Raw genomic sequence first — 15,759 nt, forward strand, 5'->3', positions numbered from 1 at the left:
AGTTAGATTTCTGCTCTGCTTTCCCTATAAAGCAGCCATGATCACAATATTTTCACATATGAAAATGCCAGGTGTCCTTTACTCTTTGGCTCTGCCACAGTTCATGCCACAAGTCACATCAAGTCACCTAGCTTATCATGTCTTGATGACTCAGTTATTTCTCTTATAATGTGTACGTCTCATTTAATCTGAAGAAATGTGGATGCAAATGCATGCAAGATCTATGCATGCAAGATCTCAGGATATTTGCATCATATACATAAACTAAGGCATCTGTCAATCTACTTGTTAATGTAAATGCTAATATTAACATATTTCAGTCTAGCATTATAATTGCAAACTCTTTGAAGTAAGAACCACAGCAGTGTGAAACAAATCTATTTTGAAAACAGGACCTGAATGTTTTTGATCAATTTTAAGTCAAGGTTTCATCCTGCTCACAAAGCATTTAACTTTGCTGACTGCTTCCCAGACTAATAACTGATACTGACACTGTCCAACTCCACCACAATATTGTTGTTAGGAGAAACAGAGGCATTTTGATCAACACAAAATTAACCCTGAAGCCAGCAGCAACTGCTTGAGTTCAATGTTCATCTCCAAACATACCTTTCTGACAAAATCCTGCCCAGTGTGTTATCTACTTCCCCCTCTGTGGCAGGTGCTATAATGGAGGCAGTTCCTGCATCCTCTGAAGATAGCTTCATATCCTCAGGTCAACCCAAGGCATCCTTCAGGAGTAGCTGCTAGTTGAGTTTGCCATTGTAACAGTTTAGGCTTAGGAGAGATTATCTATTAAATACACCAGCCCCTTCATGAAGAGATTTTTTAAAAGCATAAATATTCTAAGCTTTTTTAGTGGAAATTTCTAAAAGTACCTGAGCAGCTAAGCACTATTAGCTTTCAAAGAGATTGAGTTTGTTTTAATAAATCTCTCAGGTCCTTCTAAAAGGCTTTCCCTACTTGGTACAAATATGACATGAGCATTACCTAGTTATTTCTTCCCAACATCAGTGCTGCTGGCACTAAGGCACCCCCCACTATCCAGGCTGTGCAGGTGTTGGGGGTCGAGCATGGGCGCTTTAACAGGCTTGCAGCAAGCTGTGAGAAAGTGAACCTCTGACCCCAGGCTGGAAGAGGAAGCGTCAAGGTCAGCAAAACAGGAGCGCAATAACAAGATGCCAGAAGCATGATGTAACGCTAAGCTGAAGCGAAGGTGTGAAACCAATCAGGAGAGGCAAAGTGGAGCGTGTACCTCTCGCAGGCAAAGTGAAGCAGCCAATCAAGTAATGCGTGATCGCGTGTAAGACAGTATATTAAGAGCAGCCTTGTAATCAATAAACGGAGCATTTTGTGAACCTACATCGTATCGGTGTTTTCTCCCCTCCACCTGGCCGTGGCAGTCCAGGTGTAGTAGCGTGACTTGAATAGAGCCATGCAAGCAACAAATGCCTGAGACTCTGGTCTCATGTCCCATCCAAGGACCCATGTCCCTCTTCCAAGATGGCAGAGAAAGTGGCCCTGCCCCATGTAGGGGAAACTGTGGTATTGTCTCAGAAACAGATCCAGTGCCTGTGTCTGGGCATCAGCCAAAGATCTGCCTTATTCTACCACTGTAAAACAATACTGTACACAGAGGCAATAGTCTGAGTTTTAAGTGAAGGAAGGACCCTCCCTTTCTCCTTTTTTAGGATATTTTCCCTTGGGAGCACGGGAAATATACAAGGAGAAAACCAATCCCTTCTTTTCTGCTTACATGTGAAAGAGCAGCAAGTGTGTGGTTTAAGTCACTTAGCATTCCAGTGCACGTCCCCCCTGCTAACACCGCAGCAGCAACCTGCAGCTGAAGGGCGATCACTTACCCAAAGCTTAACCTTGTGGCTGACAGGCCTCGGTCTCTTGCCTCTCAGCAAGGATAACTAATCAGAGAGCCACAGAGATAGGTCCAAAAAGTCATGCTTCTCCAATTTTAATCTAACGCCTCAGATAAGAAAGCGGCCATGAAGCCTTTACTCGCATATAGAGAAGGGGAAAGTCAGCAGAGACAGCAAACTGGGCTGCTACTGCAGCACAGAGAGAGCTTGGAGTGGAAGTCTGAATGGTTACTCATAAACAATATGAAGATGCAAAGCTAGGAGAAGTGGCTTTCTTTACAACTCTTTGGCCCCAAATAGGATGCTTTCACCTGTGTCTTAGCACAACAAGGTTCAGCTCCCAAAGCTGAAAACTAAAATCTGTGTGAAGAAAAAGGTCACCAGAACCAGTGGAAGTTTATTTATCACTTGGAAAAGTCCCTACATGTAGGAGACCAAAGAGAAGCCTTGAAATTGTTTGCCCAAAGAAGTGAAGAACATCTGCTATGAGTTTTGCATCTTTGCAGATGCCTTTTCTGTAACTACAATCCTATTTTCTTGTTCAAATGTTGAAAAGCCACAATGACAAGTTTTTCTTCACTGACAGAGTATTGACTTCCTGATGGACCATGCAAATCATCTGTGAGGGGAAACAGGATGAGAAGCACACACATTAACAAAGACTCAGAGGTGTTTCAAGGGGATCATCTGGGGATTGTGTGCTCAAAACCTCCGGGCTACTGCCCTTGCTGTATATCTGTACTGGAAGAACTTTTGCCCTCCCTCTGGTCTGGTTGAATGTCTCCTTTGAAAGACCTGAGATCTGAGCAGTGAGGTGCAGAGACAAGGTGGGCAAAATGCAAGCTGTTCTACTTTACCATTAAGCACTTTGGCTCTAAGGGAAGAGAGCCTCACTCCAGGGAAGGGAATGGAAGCATGGAGGTTGGAGTAGAAGAATGGCACCTGACTGAACTTCCAGCTAGCATAACACATGACCAAAACCCCAGTTCAAGTGAGACATTATACTTGGAAATCTAAATTTTCAGAGAATTTGCCAAGTTTCTGTTTTAGCTGTATCCCTCCACTTCCAGAGAGTTGCTTTCAAAATGCATTCCACCCAGATCCATATTTCCAGTCCATGTTTTAATTCATCCTAACACTGTGTGGCTAAGTTATCTGTTCTTCTCCACTACACTCATTCCTCTCAGACATTTCCTGAAGAAAGGCAAAGCCCCTGGAGCCAAGGTTTTCGTTGTGACTTCTTGTATCACTTTGAGCACTAACACTGCAACTGCAGGTGCTCAGATCCTTGCCCTGTCCCTTGCCCCACATCCTCCATGGGGCGTCCTGCTGCTCAGGGAAGAAAAAAGAAAGACTACATCTCAGATGGGGGGAGCAAGACCTGGAGTCATAAAGTTACAGTGAGGCTCTCACTGCATGCCACATTCTCAAGCTGATGAGCACACACCACACATGATATTACATGGTCACCCACACATCAGCCTCTCCCTGATACCACTTTTCCTACCCTTTCCTGTTGTTACTGCCTTGATCCCTCACTCTGCTAAGGGGATACATATAAATAGGAGTCTGCTGGTAGAGCACCAGTCACAGGGTGTTTATCCAGGCTAAAAATACAAGATTCCTTGTGATTCTCCTTCTTGCCTTCAAGGGATCAAATGTTAGATCCCTGAAATGCAGAGCTAGTCCACAGTGGTCACAGATGCAACACACTATGTTCTTTCTATGGAAGGCAACTGGAATATCCAAATCACTGGACAAAAACAAATTAAGGAATAACCATAAGCTGTGTGTAATGACTTCTCAGCCCTCATGGTTCATTGAAGGATATAGAACAGTGTCTGCTTCTTTCCCTAAGGGAACAAGGGCCCTTTTTCTTAACATGCAAGGACAGGAGCCCACAGAGGCATACTGTTCCTTGCAGTAAGACAATTTTCCTGGCAAGATTTGACGATGAGAAAATGGGACTAGCAAAGAGAACAAGTAGGAAAAAGGCTAAATAGCAGACCCTCACTGGAGGGAAACCCTAGATCTATAACTAATGACAAAAGCTTCACAAAGCAGAGGAAAGTCACTCTCTTCTTTCTTTTTATTTTGTAGGAATCAAAAAGCAAAACCATATACTGCACGGAGTAGGGATTGGTAATGGGCAGGCACAGGATAACTCAGACCTAAATAAGCCAAAAAGTTACTTCAGCATTTGGTTTCTTTTATGTTAAAAGGACTGTCCCTCTCTTTCCTCCACCAAGAGGTAATATTCCCATGGATCATTTTTCACACCTGTGTCTGGTGCTCAGAATTCAAGAACCCACCAGTCAAGTTGGCTTACACCACTGCTGCCTCCAGGTTCTCCTTGTCCACTCCACCCAAGTCTGTCTTGACATGAGCAGAAGACAAGACTGTGACTCAGGATTCTTTTTCTGCACACTGCCAGAGAAGTAGTCGAGGCTGATATTGAGTCTTTACTGATTTCCTTTCTTTTAGGCCAGGGCTGAACCCATACTTTAAGCTACATGGTGTGCTTCCCCACTTTCAGGCTACAATGTAGAAGACACTTAAGACAACAAGGACAGGAGCATCAGAGAAGGTTCCCTGCTGGCTGATGGGGCAGTGTTTTAATGATTCCATGGAAGATGAGAGCATGAGGAAGGGAAGATGAAATACATATGCAGGAGGTCTGATTCATTAAGACACAGTTTGTATTTTCAAAACAGAACAGACAGAGCCACCTACCAGCTGACAGTCCGGAAACCAGTATCTCCCATTCTCTGACAATTCAAAGGTGAACACCTTGATCCACAGCAAGATGAGATAGGTATAACCACCGCCTCAAAGATGATTTAATTCTCCAGCATCAGAGTCCCCAAAGGAGACAAAGAGCACTGATACCCCGCTTCTGTCAGGGGAGACAAGAATCACCAATGTAATTTCTAAGAGGACTGGAGTGTTGAGATGACAAACTGCTTTGTCTGGAATTGGAACTTCCTTTAAGAAACCTGTAATTTTTTAAGGGTTTGGGATTTTTTCAAGGATTGAAGATTGGCCATATATCAAGTAAAAGGACACTACGTTTTTCCCTTACTCAGGAGTAAATGTGAAGAGACCTGTGATTTAACTCCCATGCCTCACATAACAAAGTCCAGAACTTTGTTAGCCCTTAGGAAAGGGCTAACATAAAGAAATGCTTTGCTTCTTTCAAACCTGCCTCCCCAGTACCTCAAGTTCAACCTCAACTACCCCAAAATCATAAATAATTATAATTGCTGTTAACACTCAAAAGCTGTTCATGGTCATTTCCAATTTGCCTTTTGTTTTTGAATCTTTTGGATTTATTCAGTTCTTAACGTCAAGGTTTTCTCCGCAGCAATCAGAGATAAAAAATATCTTTTCATATAAAATGAGTTGGGTTTTTCTTTTTTTTTACATAATCACAAGACTCCAGTTACCAAGATTGAAGAAAAAACATCACGTATTGTGTGCCTCACAGTAAAAGCTATGGCAGTACCATCCTTCTCTCGTAATTCACTGTTTCTCTCTTCCTTCTTTTCCCTCTAAAACTAAACAAAAACACCCTCTGCACGAAATTTATTCTTGATCATTTTATTTTGGTGGTTTTCATGCTACATAAAAATTATTTTTTATATCAAAAAATTATTCACAATATTTCCAAAATAGTTCAAGTTTTTTTTCTTTTTGTGTTTTTTGAATATTTTTATGTATTTTTATTTCTTTTTCTTTCTTTTTTTTTTGTACTGCAGCTAGGGTTACAAAACATCCCATTTCCTCTTGCCACCACCAATTCGCTGTCAGTTCCCTTTTACATTTGCATATGTAAAAAAAAAAGGAAAAAGAAAAAGAACAAAAGATTTTTATCACTTACTTGAGAAATAAAAAGTCATTTGGCACTCATGTCCTCATGTTTCTGTGGCTCTGATTTTCACCAGTGGAGTGGCTGGAGGTGGGCACGTGTGTGTGTGTGGGGGTGGGCATGTGCATGTGCACATGTACGTGCATACATAAAGGGGATGAGGAGGAGGCGAAATTTAGGCAAAGATGGTCTCAGAAGCAAACTGGATATATCTGCTATGTGCAATAGCCTGCTGGGTGGCCAGGTTACCATAAGATACCAACAGCTCAAGAGAAGAGGAGGTAGCAGTGTTGGGCAGTAAAAGACTTACACTAGAGGTGAATATTGAGTCTTCTTTTGGTTGGTAGACTGCGATCATCAAATGTGCTCTCCAAAGTAAATGTACATTAGTTAGAAAGCAAATACAGCTGAAGCTGACCTGTGTCAGCTCTAGAGAAGTTACCTGCTCCAACCCTATTAGACATGACAGTCCTCCACTACTGCTCTCAGCCACTTTCAAGTGCCAAAGAATGAAGGTGCCAAAGGTGCTATGCTTTCCCTTAAGTGTCATGACATCAAAAGCTGGCCAGATACCCATGTACTATCTTTAACCCACTACTTCACGGTCTGTGAGACTGGCTCAGCCTTGAATGATGCTCCCAAGCCAAGGGTCGGCCCTACCCACTTGAAAATAGCTCAAGACAGGCAAAACTGAAACCTACTGGCCTGTTTAGGGTCATTTGTTTGTCCTTTTTGCAGACCTTCACGCCCCACCATGAGAAGGGCTGTGCAGGGGAGAGCGAGCCATCTTCCTCTCCCTAACTTCCAGACTGACCCACGGCTCATACAAGCCAGAGGGTGATCTCCTGTGGATGCTTGTTCCCTTTGGGTCAAGCCCCTCAGCAGCCACAGGGATAAGCAGCCTTATCCCAGGCTGGGAAACTGCCAAAAATGGCCTTTCTCCCTCCTCATCCGGGCAATCCTGCATGGCTTTAAGAAGGCAGGACCTGGGGGTCAGACACCCTCCTTGCCTGCTACGCGCCTCACAGTAGCCTTTGGGGCAATGGCCAAAGCTTGCTGGAGAAACATTATTTTTTTTAAGGGAAAAAACAAGATTTTTTTTTTAAAGGAAGGAGAAGACAGGGAGTACCAACAAAAAAAAACCAAACCAACAAACCCCCAGACCCACCTGGTTAAATAGTTTGCCTTCTGTGACTCCACAGGGAAGTCAGTGAAAAGCTACTTCCCAAAAGGCTGCTGTCTCCTCTATATACTAGCCCTCACCACCAATTACAGATGGTACTTTGGTCGCTGGCAAGTACATTTCAAGGTAGCCCTGCCATTCAAGAGAAACACACACAAAGGAAAGACTCCAAACACAGCTGAACCACACAAACAATAACTGCACAGAACTGAGGTCTTGGAAAGTTGTATTGCTGAAAACACCTCCCTGCTCCCACTAAAAGGATTGTGTGAACAAACAAACAAACGTACAAAAATTAACAGCTGATCAACAAACTTTCCCCCCCCAATGTTAGAAATTTTGAAAATGCAAAGCTAAAAATAGCAGTTTGCTGAATTTGTGACTACATGTGAGAGAGAGCCTGCTCCAAAGATAAGAAAAGCAACCACACAGGCAAAGAGGCCTCAAAAGCTAGCAGCTTTCTCTGCTAACCTCCACACTAACAACTTTCTAGTGGAAGGTCATTTCCTACAGCACCTCTTGAAGGCTCCAGCTTGCTAGGAGCTTTTAGGTGTAAAGCATGTCGATAATAGTAATAATATTTAAAATACACACACATATGTGTACACACACTCATACACATTCATCTTCTTTTCTGTAAAAGACAAGCCTGGCAGAGCACAGGGTATAATTTGGTGGAAAGAGCAGCTGAGCATGGAAGAAAGCAGAGAAGGTGGATGGATGTGATCTGATAGAAGGAGTCACTGGAGGCCACAGATTATTCTGTTACTATATATATATATAAATAAAGAGAAAGTATCAAAAGGGCCCAGTGACGCCAGTGCTGAAAGGCTGGTTAAGCAGACTTAAGATAATATAGAAAATGAGGGCCCTAAGCCCCCAAGTGTTGCTCCTTCCTCAGCTGACTTGTCATGGCATCTCTTAATCAGGTCCTGATTGTCTTTTCTGGCTGCTGACAGAGAACATCAGTTTCTTGTTCAGCAGTTTGGCCAGTTAAGTGCTGTGCTGATTGGCACTGCTCGGCCCTCCCAGCAGGTCATAGCAAAGGAGCCTCTTGTTTCAGTCACAGGACAGGCTGACCAGGTCTTTCTCAACAAACCTTACCAGTCATGACTTTACCGGTCATTGCATGATTGTCTTCCTGCTCTACCTACCAGTTAAGGCCGAAATAGGCAATGACCATGGCACAACAGTTTGAGAATGTGGCACAGCAGATTCAGCACAGAAGTGAACAAATGCATGAAATGGGTTTCTGGTGCTGTATTCAAGCCATCTCCAGGAGGACACTGTGTCCCAGCCTTGCCACTGTTTCAGAGCTGGGCCTCCAGAATCCAAACAAAGCAGCCATGCCAGGGCCAACCAGGTAAACATGAACAACAAGAGGGTTGCCAAAGTACCTATGGGTACTCATCACCTGGCTTTAGCAGCATACGGCTTCCAACACTTTTCTCTCAGCTCCAACACATGCGTACAAACACCTAAGCACACATACAGACTGTGGCACCATACACAAATGTGTGCAGGCTGCATAAATACACATACCAATATGAACCCACCCCTGCCTCACAAGTAGACACGTGCAAGAAATACAGAGAAGTAGCAACAGGCATGCAACATACACATGGTGATCCCAAGCAGAGGAAACCCCTCTAAGCTATGTTCCAAGCATGGTGAGTTCCTGGGAGATGAATCTTGGAAAAATGCATTGCAGGAAGAGGCCCACACAAGCAAGAGAATCCACAAAAGGCATGCTAGGCATCTAAACCCCTAACTAGCTTCTCCAAAATCTCCTTGAATTTCACAGGAGTTTAGCTGACTGTGTCAATGGATTTGATTCCAAAGCCTGGAAGAAAAGCAGAGGGAGAAACACAAAACTTATCCCTTTGTCTGATTTTTGTCTGTTCAAGGTCAGGTGTAATCCTTCTCCAGATGACATGGGACTTAGCAGCCAATGCCCATAGGCCTAGATAGAAGTCTCATGTGATAGATGCATTCTCTCTGGATGCCCTGCAGATGTTGTTAGAATGTCATGCTTCTGGCACATTGAGCAATCAAAGGAAACATGGCAAGGAGCCTGGTGATGCTTAGAAAGGTAACTCACTATTTTGTCTAAAATCTAATCTATGGGATGTACTCCCAAGGGGATGCCTGCCCATATCCCTTTGGGTAGCACCAAATGGACCAGCACTTTCCAACTTCACTTATGTATAGAATTCTGCCAGGAGTCTCTCAAATGCACAAGCATACACTTCCTCCCAGACTGGTAGGTATTTGCAGCCATGTATTCAGAAGTTCACAAGCCACTGTGGACCATGTTGGGACAGTCATACCAAGGTCACAGCAAGGGTACATGAAAAGGGTGTCTACCCTGCTTGCAACACCTTTCAGCATAGCTCCATTCCCATGTGGCTGTAGTGGTTTCTCCCACCCAGAAATCAGGGATGCAATGGCAGGTTGAGTGAAAGATAGCTGCAGTTGGGAGAAGACTGCTGCTCTGGTCATGCTGACCCCTTCCATTGCTCCCTGTGTTGCCCACATGCTTTCATATAGTACCACTCAAACCCTGAGAGAGACTGTGGCACATGGCAACACACACATTGAGAGGCCGACTGGCTTTCCTCAGACTGTGACCAGCAGACTCAGGTGTCTTCAGGGATGAGCAGCCAGGGCCATGGCTGTGGATTACGGTGGGTTGATGCACGTTCATTAAAGAAAATGGAAGCTGTCACAAAGGGAAGGACAGAGGTGTCTTGGCATCTGCCTAGAGACTCTACCAGTTTTACAGTGGCTCTGACTGCTTATTCACCATGTCACACCCTGTCACTCTCCTTCCTTACTGATATGACACTAGACCACAAACCCTAAGCAGTTAGTGCCAAGCACCAGCTTATACTGATTTGTCAGGCAGAAAGGGACCAAATACTAAAAGACATCCATTCCCAGGTCTGCAACAGCAGAACATCCCTTAGATGTTTAGAAGCTAATGACTCCTGGCAATAAGGGGAGATAGCCCTGTGCTTTTAACAGACAGCATACTTCCCACCAGCAGCCTTGCTTTTTCCACATAGAGAAAAAGCAAACAGACTCTACTGACCCTGATGGGGGCCAACATGAAGCAGGTAAAAAACTGTATTTGCCCTTGCTCTAAATTCACCAGTCAGCCCTCAAGGATAGAAACTATGTCATTTGTCTTGCCTTTCTCAGAAAAAAAGCAATCCTGCTGCTACCTTGCACTGGCTAATTCACCAGACTGATCAATTCTTATTTCTTGAGTGGGCACGAGCAGAATACCACCTCAGTGAGAGGGACAGAGAAGTCAAAAATAGTTACCAAATATCTTCTAAAACATTTGGTGAGGGCTAGAATTTGCTGGAGAGAAGGAGAGGCCTGCCCTTCACTCATCTTTTGCACAGCATTGCACAGTCTAATGAAGACAACAGAGCAACAAGACAGTAATAAGAAGAGCAGAGTGAGCAAACAGCCAGCATAATCTGTTTTGAGGGAAGAGGCATAGAAACAAAATTGAAGAATCAGTGTAAGATGGCAAGTAAGTAGATAAGAGGCCAAGGAGATGAGGCAGTAAACTGCTGGAGAGATCAAAACGCCTGCAAATGACATTCTACTTAGAGGAACATACAGGGTCTAAAGGAGAAGAAGCAAAGTGGGTATGAATGGCACAATGGGTCTGAGACCACACTGCTTCCCCTCTCACTGGTAGTGGGAAGGCCTCAAAAAGAGAGAGATGGCAGAACTGGTCAGAAGATGAAGGTCCACAGAGAGATCCCTGTAATGCACAATAACAAATGTACTCTGTTGATGTCCCAGGGAGAAGACAGTGGAGACCAGGAAAGAGAAAGTAATCGAAGAGCAAACCACACAGAGAAGGAAACAGCCCTGTGCCTCACACAAACAGTCCCTAGCAATCAACACGGCTTTTATTACAGGAAATTATTAACACCCTCTGCTACCCACCACCCATCACCAATCCCTTACCTCCCCTGTCTGGGGACCCTTTCTTGGCACACACAAATAACATCCAGATAAACTTTCCAAACCAGCAAAAGCAACCACTGAAACAACTTCAAACACCACAGACCAATAAAACCACAATTTAGAAGTTAACTTTCCCAACCCACCCCCATGCCATTATTTAATAAGGAAATACTGTACAGATATAAAACCCACCCCTTTCCCAACCTGAATATAGTTGCTTGAGTTAGTTTCTGTACATATATACACACCTTTTTACACAGTAATGCTGCAATCAAGAAAGCAGATGATGTAAAAGTCACAAAGTGAGTACATGAATCAAGTAACTACCAGCAGAACATTAGGAAAGCTCATGTTGTTCCTACTTTGCAAAAATGTATTGTGAGACAGTCATTAAGCGTACTGCAATGTACCGTGTGTGTGTGTGTGCGCGCTCATAGAGACACGCAAGCCTCACAGCTTCCTGCTGTGTGAAGTTTGTCCATGTATGTTTGACTTCCCCTGTATGTCTTGTATGTGTGCGTGTGCCCAGAGGAACCTTTGTCCACAGCTGGAATTTTTTTCTGACCTGTTGAAGTGTGTACCGGTGCTTGCTGTGAACCCTTAGCGGCAGAAGGCCAGCAGGTTAAGAGATCTGTAACTACTAACACATCACAGAGATCTTCTTTTACCTCAGCACCCAGGGAACTGTACCCTGGCATTGGCAGACATGAGTTCTGCTCTCTGCGGTGAGGTTTCACTGCCTTTTTCTATACACTAGCAGATTCATGTTGTGTCAGTTTTGTTGTCAGCAATGACAGAAGGGTGCCAGAATTCACTCAAATGGCATGGCTAGGAGAGGAATATGGGAATACTCAAGAGATGAAGGAAGAACTCAAAGCCAATTTCAAAATGGTTTTTGTTGTTGCCATTGTTGCCGTTCTAATGGCAAACACCCAAGTCTGTCTGCAGTCAGCCCCAGGGAGGTCCAGAGAGCCTGTGATGAAGATGAAACAATATTATTCCTATTGCCAGTGAGACAGTCAGCGCCCCAATTTGCCTTGGAGGGAGGAAAGAGGAAGGGAACTCACAGGTGGGTGAGTGCAGCGAGGGTCTATGGCTTGGAAATCTATTTGGCTGCAAATTGAAAATAAGCCCTTGTGGGGACAACAATTGGGTCCCACTAGTTACTATCTCAATGTGCCCTGCAGCATCCAGCAGCACGGTAGGTGTGTTCCAGGTGGACACGCCAGGGGTGTTCAGCAGCAGGGAAGCACTTATGGGGAAGAGTGGGTGCAGATGGGGATCGTGGCTTGGTGTCTGTCCCCATTTGTTGCCATCAACCCAGTTTCTTTGTTGCACACAGCTCCGAGGGGCTCCTGTGGTGAGCCAAGCATATGCCATGGAGAGGCAGCGTAATTGGACCCTACCCTTTGCCAGCCTGGATTGAACAAGAAGGGTGAAGTGCAATTCCTTAAAGCGATGGTGCAGAGAGTCAACACAAAGTCCTTTCATCAACACACCTCATTTTTATCCCCTCTTCTTTTTCTTTTGTTTTTGGCAAACATAAATATGTGGGGAAGTGCAACCTCCCACCCTTCTCCATGGGAAGGGCTCATCAAAGGTTGCTTGACTGAAGTGGAGGATGTGCGAAAGGCCTAAGTCTGATCGTTAGCTGTGTTCCCAGTCTTGCTTCCATCTGTTGATAAGCAATGGAGGTGGGAGGATATGCCACATTTGATAGAAAGCTCTAAAGCAAAGACTTGCCTATAAAGATCCCTGAGGTATCTCTGATCACGCTAACCTGTCACCACCATCACATTCATTCTGTCTCCCCCTCTCTCTTTTGCTGGCAATGTTGCTGTGAGAAACAACCCTGATTTGAAACTACAAAAGGGCTTTATTCAAGGTGGATGATAGTGTCTTCTTGGAGTGAGGAGCTCAAAGTCAGCATGCATTGCTGAAGAAGCCAGAAGCAAAGAGGCCCATCCTGACAACTCTTAACTCCTTCACCAGATCCTTTAGGACTTTACAAAGGAAACTTCTTCCCCCCCATGCACTGCAAATTGAAATATCAGTATGGGAAAAATTCAAACTTACATATTGCTGAGCATTTTGAACCAATTGGGGTTCTTGCCTGGAGATTTCTGATGACACATGCTGGGATTTCAGAGAGAATGGAATGGGGTTTGGCTGAGGAGTTGGGGCTGATGTGCTTCATTGTCTCAACTGACAACAAGTCCTGACTGCAGCTTTTTGTCCCTACTTGTGATATAACACGGCTAGTTCTGGAATTGTTCTCACTGGAGGGTGATGGGAGACAGAGAACTACTACACCAGCCTGTGTTGTGTTGCTCTGCTGTAAAAAGCTGGTGTGACTACCCCAAGAAAGTTTATGATGTGAAGATCCACGACTGCAAGTTCTACCTCCCAGTTGCCTTTCGCTGTGAATGGCATATTTCTGGTATTTTTTGAATATTTCCTCCATCTCCTTCACACACATCCTCCTGGTTTAGTGTGAGGTGTCCCTGCCCATGGCAGAGGGGTTGGAACTAGATGATCTTGAGGTCCTTTCCAATCCTAACTATTCTATGATTCTATGATTCCTTAAGGTGAGTACGAACACTACAGCATTACTTCAGAAGAACATGGCTCATGAAAATAGCTCTCAGAGAGCCATACCTGGGGCTAGAGTGAGGAGGTAAATGTCAGAAACATTGCCAAAGTTGCCTAATCTTTCCCAGGAGGCTGGCTGCAAATATATGGTAGAGGTCACCAAACTGTAGAGGACACAATGGGGTTTTTTTTCAGTATTCTTGTATGCAGAAACTTTCAGAGAGTTCCTAGACACTGCCCCAGAAAATACTGGTGTTTCTGCATGAGAGAGAGAGAGAAATGGTAAGGTAGGGGATGTGGAGTTTTTTCAGGCTCTGGTATGAAATCCCAGGTAGTTCTAGACAGGTAATAAACAGCACATGGGTGGTTTTCTAGTATGGACAACACCTGCTGCTAATATTACCTGATTGATTCACTTGAATACTTAGAATGAAAATACACCAAATCTAAAATTCTAAATATATAATCAGAGTTTAATAACATCATCCATTTATTTTCTGGATTATGAATTACACCCTCCCCCCTCCCACCCCTTTCCCTTCATCTCTGCCCCAAAACTTGTTGACCTGTCAGAACTAAAATAAACAAAGCAACCAGAAAAGATCGCTTGTAGGAGAAAGGATTAACCTGATGGACACGTGGCCTAATCTATTATGGGAGAAGGCAAATTACCAGGCTCCTGTTGTTAGACCAGTGGTTCAGTCCAGAATTTCCAGTTCTTCTTTTCTGGTTGCCCTAGAGCATTCGAGTGGTTTGTGGCACAGTTAATATTTGCAGAGCACTCGGAGTGTTAACAGTGCTACAACGGTATCAACACTAGATAATGATTTTGGCAAACTATCATTTGCCAATCAGTGGAACAAGGGACAGACCAGTTCGGAGAAAATACGAACCAACTTTCACCCCAGAACACAAAAATCAGAACCTTTAAGAAGAGATTTGAAAAAAGTTCCATTAACTTCTTTTTGGTTTGTTTTCGGCTTAATTTCCCTGCAGAGCCACCCTCCAGGTTTCCTCGTTCCAGGTGGGGAGGGACGGAAAAGTACCAAGATAACCGCCAAAGAGATTAGCTGCCCTTGCCAGCTGTCAAGCTCCCCCCCAAGCCCTTAGGAAATACCAGAAATTATCACAAGCTTTCCCAGGTCCAAGATTTCTAAACTGAAGTAGCATCGGAGAAGTCTCTTAATGTCAAAGTGATGGTCCAACCTGAGCGGCCAGCTTGATGGTTCACCCCACCACTATCAAGACAGCGTAGTGTCTTGAGGCCCAGACTCCACAGAGAGATGCTGGTACAGAGAGTTTATATGCAAAAAGGAATTGGGGTGTTCCCATCAAAACATGAAACCCTGCTGGCAAGGCTTGAAGTGACGTTCCGGCGTCTTCCATTCATGAAGATAAAGGTGACAGAGCAATACATGGGCCTCAGGGGAACACAACACACATGGGTTTCTCTCTCTCTCTCTTTTTCCTCATTCATACGGCCTCGACCCGCGTAAACCGCTTCCAAAAACGCAGCCTGAAAAGTCGTAGAAAACAAACAGAACGGAAACAAACTTCCCCTCCCTCCCACCCCACGACCTGAATATTCACGAGAAGAGAAACACCAATTTATACAAAAATGCAATAAAAAAGAAATATTTACAAATGAAAGGAACGCCTTCTTGGTGGCTGCTGTCAGAGGGCTCTGACAAGCTGCCATGTGTTCTGGATTGCAGATCGCTCTGTTAATTTGTTTAGTTTCTTTTTTTTTCCGTTTGTTTGTTTCTTTATTTTTTTTCATTTTTCTTTTCCTTTTTGTCCTTGTAATGAGAGAAGAGGGAAAGAGTAAGAAGTTCCCTTACCCTGAAGACTAAGGGGTGGCATTACAAAGACTCTCTCCCTCTTCCCTCCTTAATTTCCTCAGTGAAATATAAGAAAATATTCCCCGCACCAACTCTACCCAGCTGTCCTCACACTCTTTGACTTTACAGGCAAGTCCCACCCTCCCCCCCCAGCTCTAAAAATTAAGTAAAATAAATAGGTAAAGAAATAAAAGGCCTTTTGTTGGCTTAAAAAGAGAAAGATAAGATAAAATCAACAAGGGTGCTGTGAGGAAAGTGAGAGAGGTGGCTTTCAGCTCCAAGAAATGTGGCTCATAAAGACAGGGCTACCATCTCCTTTCAGAGTCAGTCACAGCAGTGTCCCCATGCCCTTAGCACAGGGTTCTCTCAACACTTCACCTGGCAAGCCACGGTCATCAAAACACTGGG

Source organism: Melopsittacus undulatus, chromosome 5 (genome assembly GCF_012275295.1).
Source record: "Melopsittacus undulatus isolate bMelUnd1 chromosome 5, bMelUnd1.mat.Z, whole genome shotgun sequence".
NCBI classification, from domain to species: domain Eukaryota; kingdom Metazoa; phylum Chordata; class Aves; order Psittaciformes; family Psittaculidae; genus Melopsittacus; species Melopsittacus undulatus.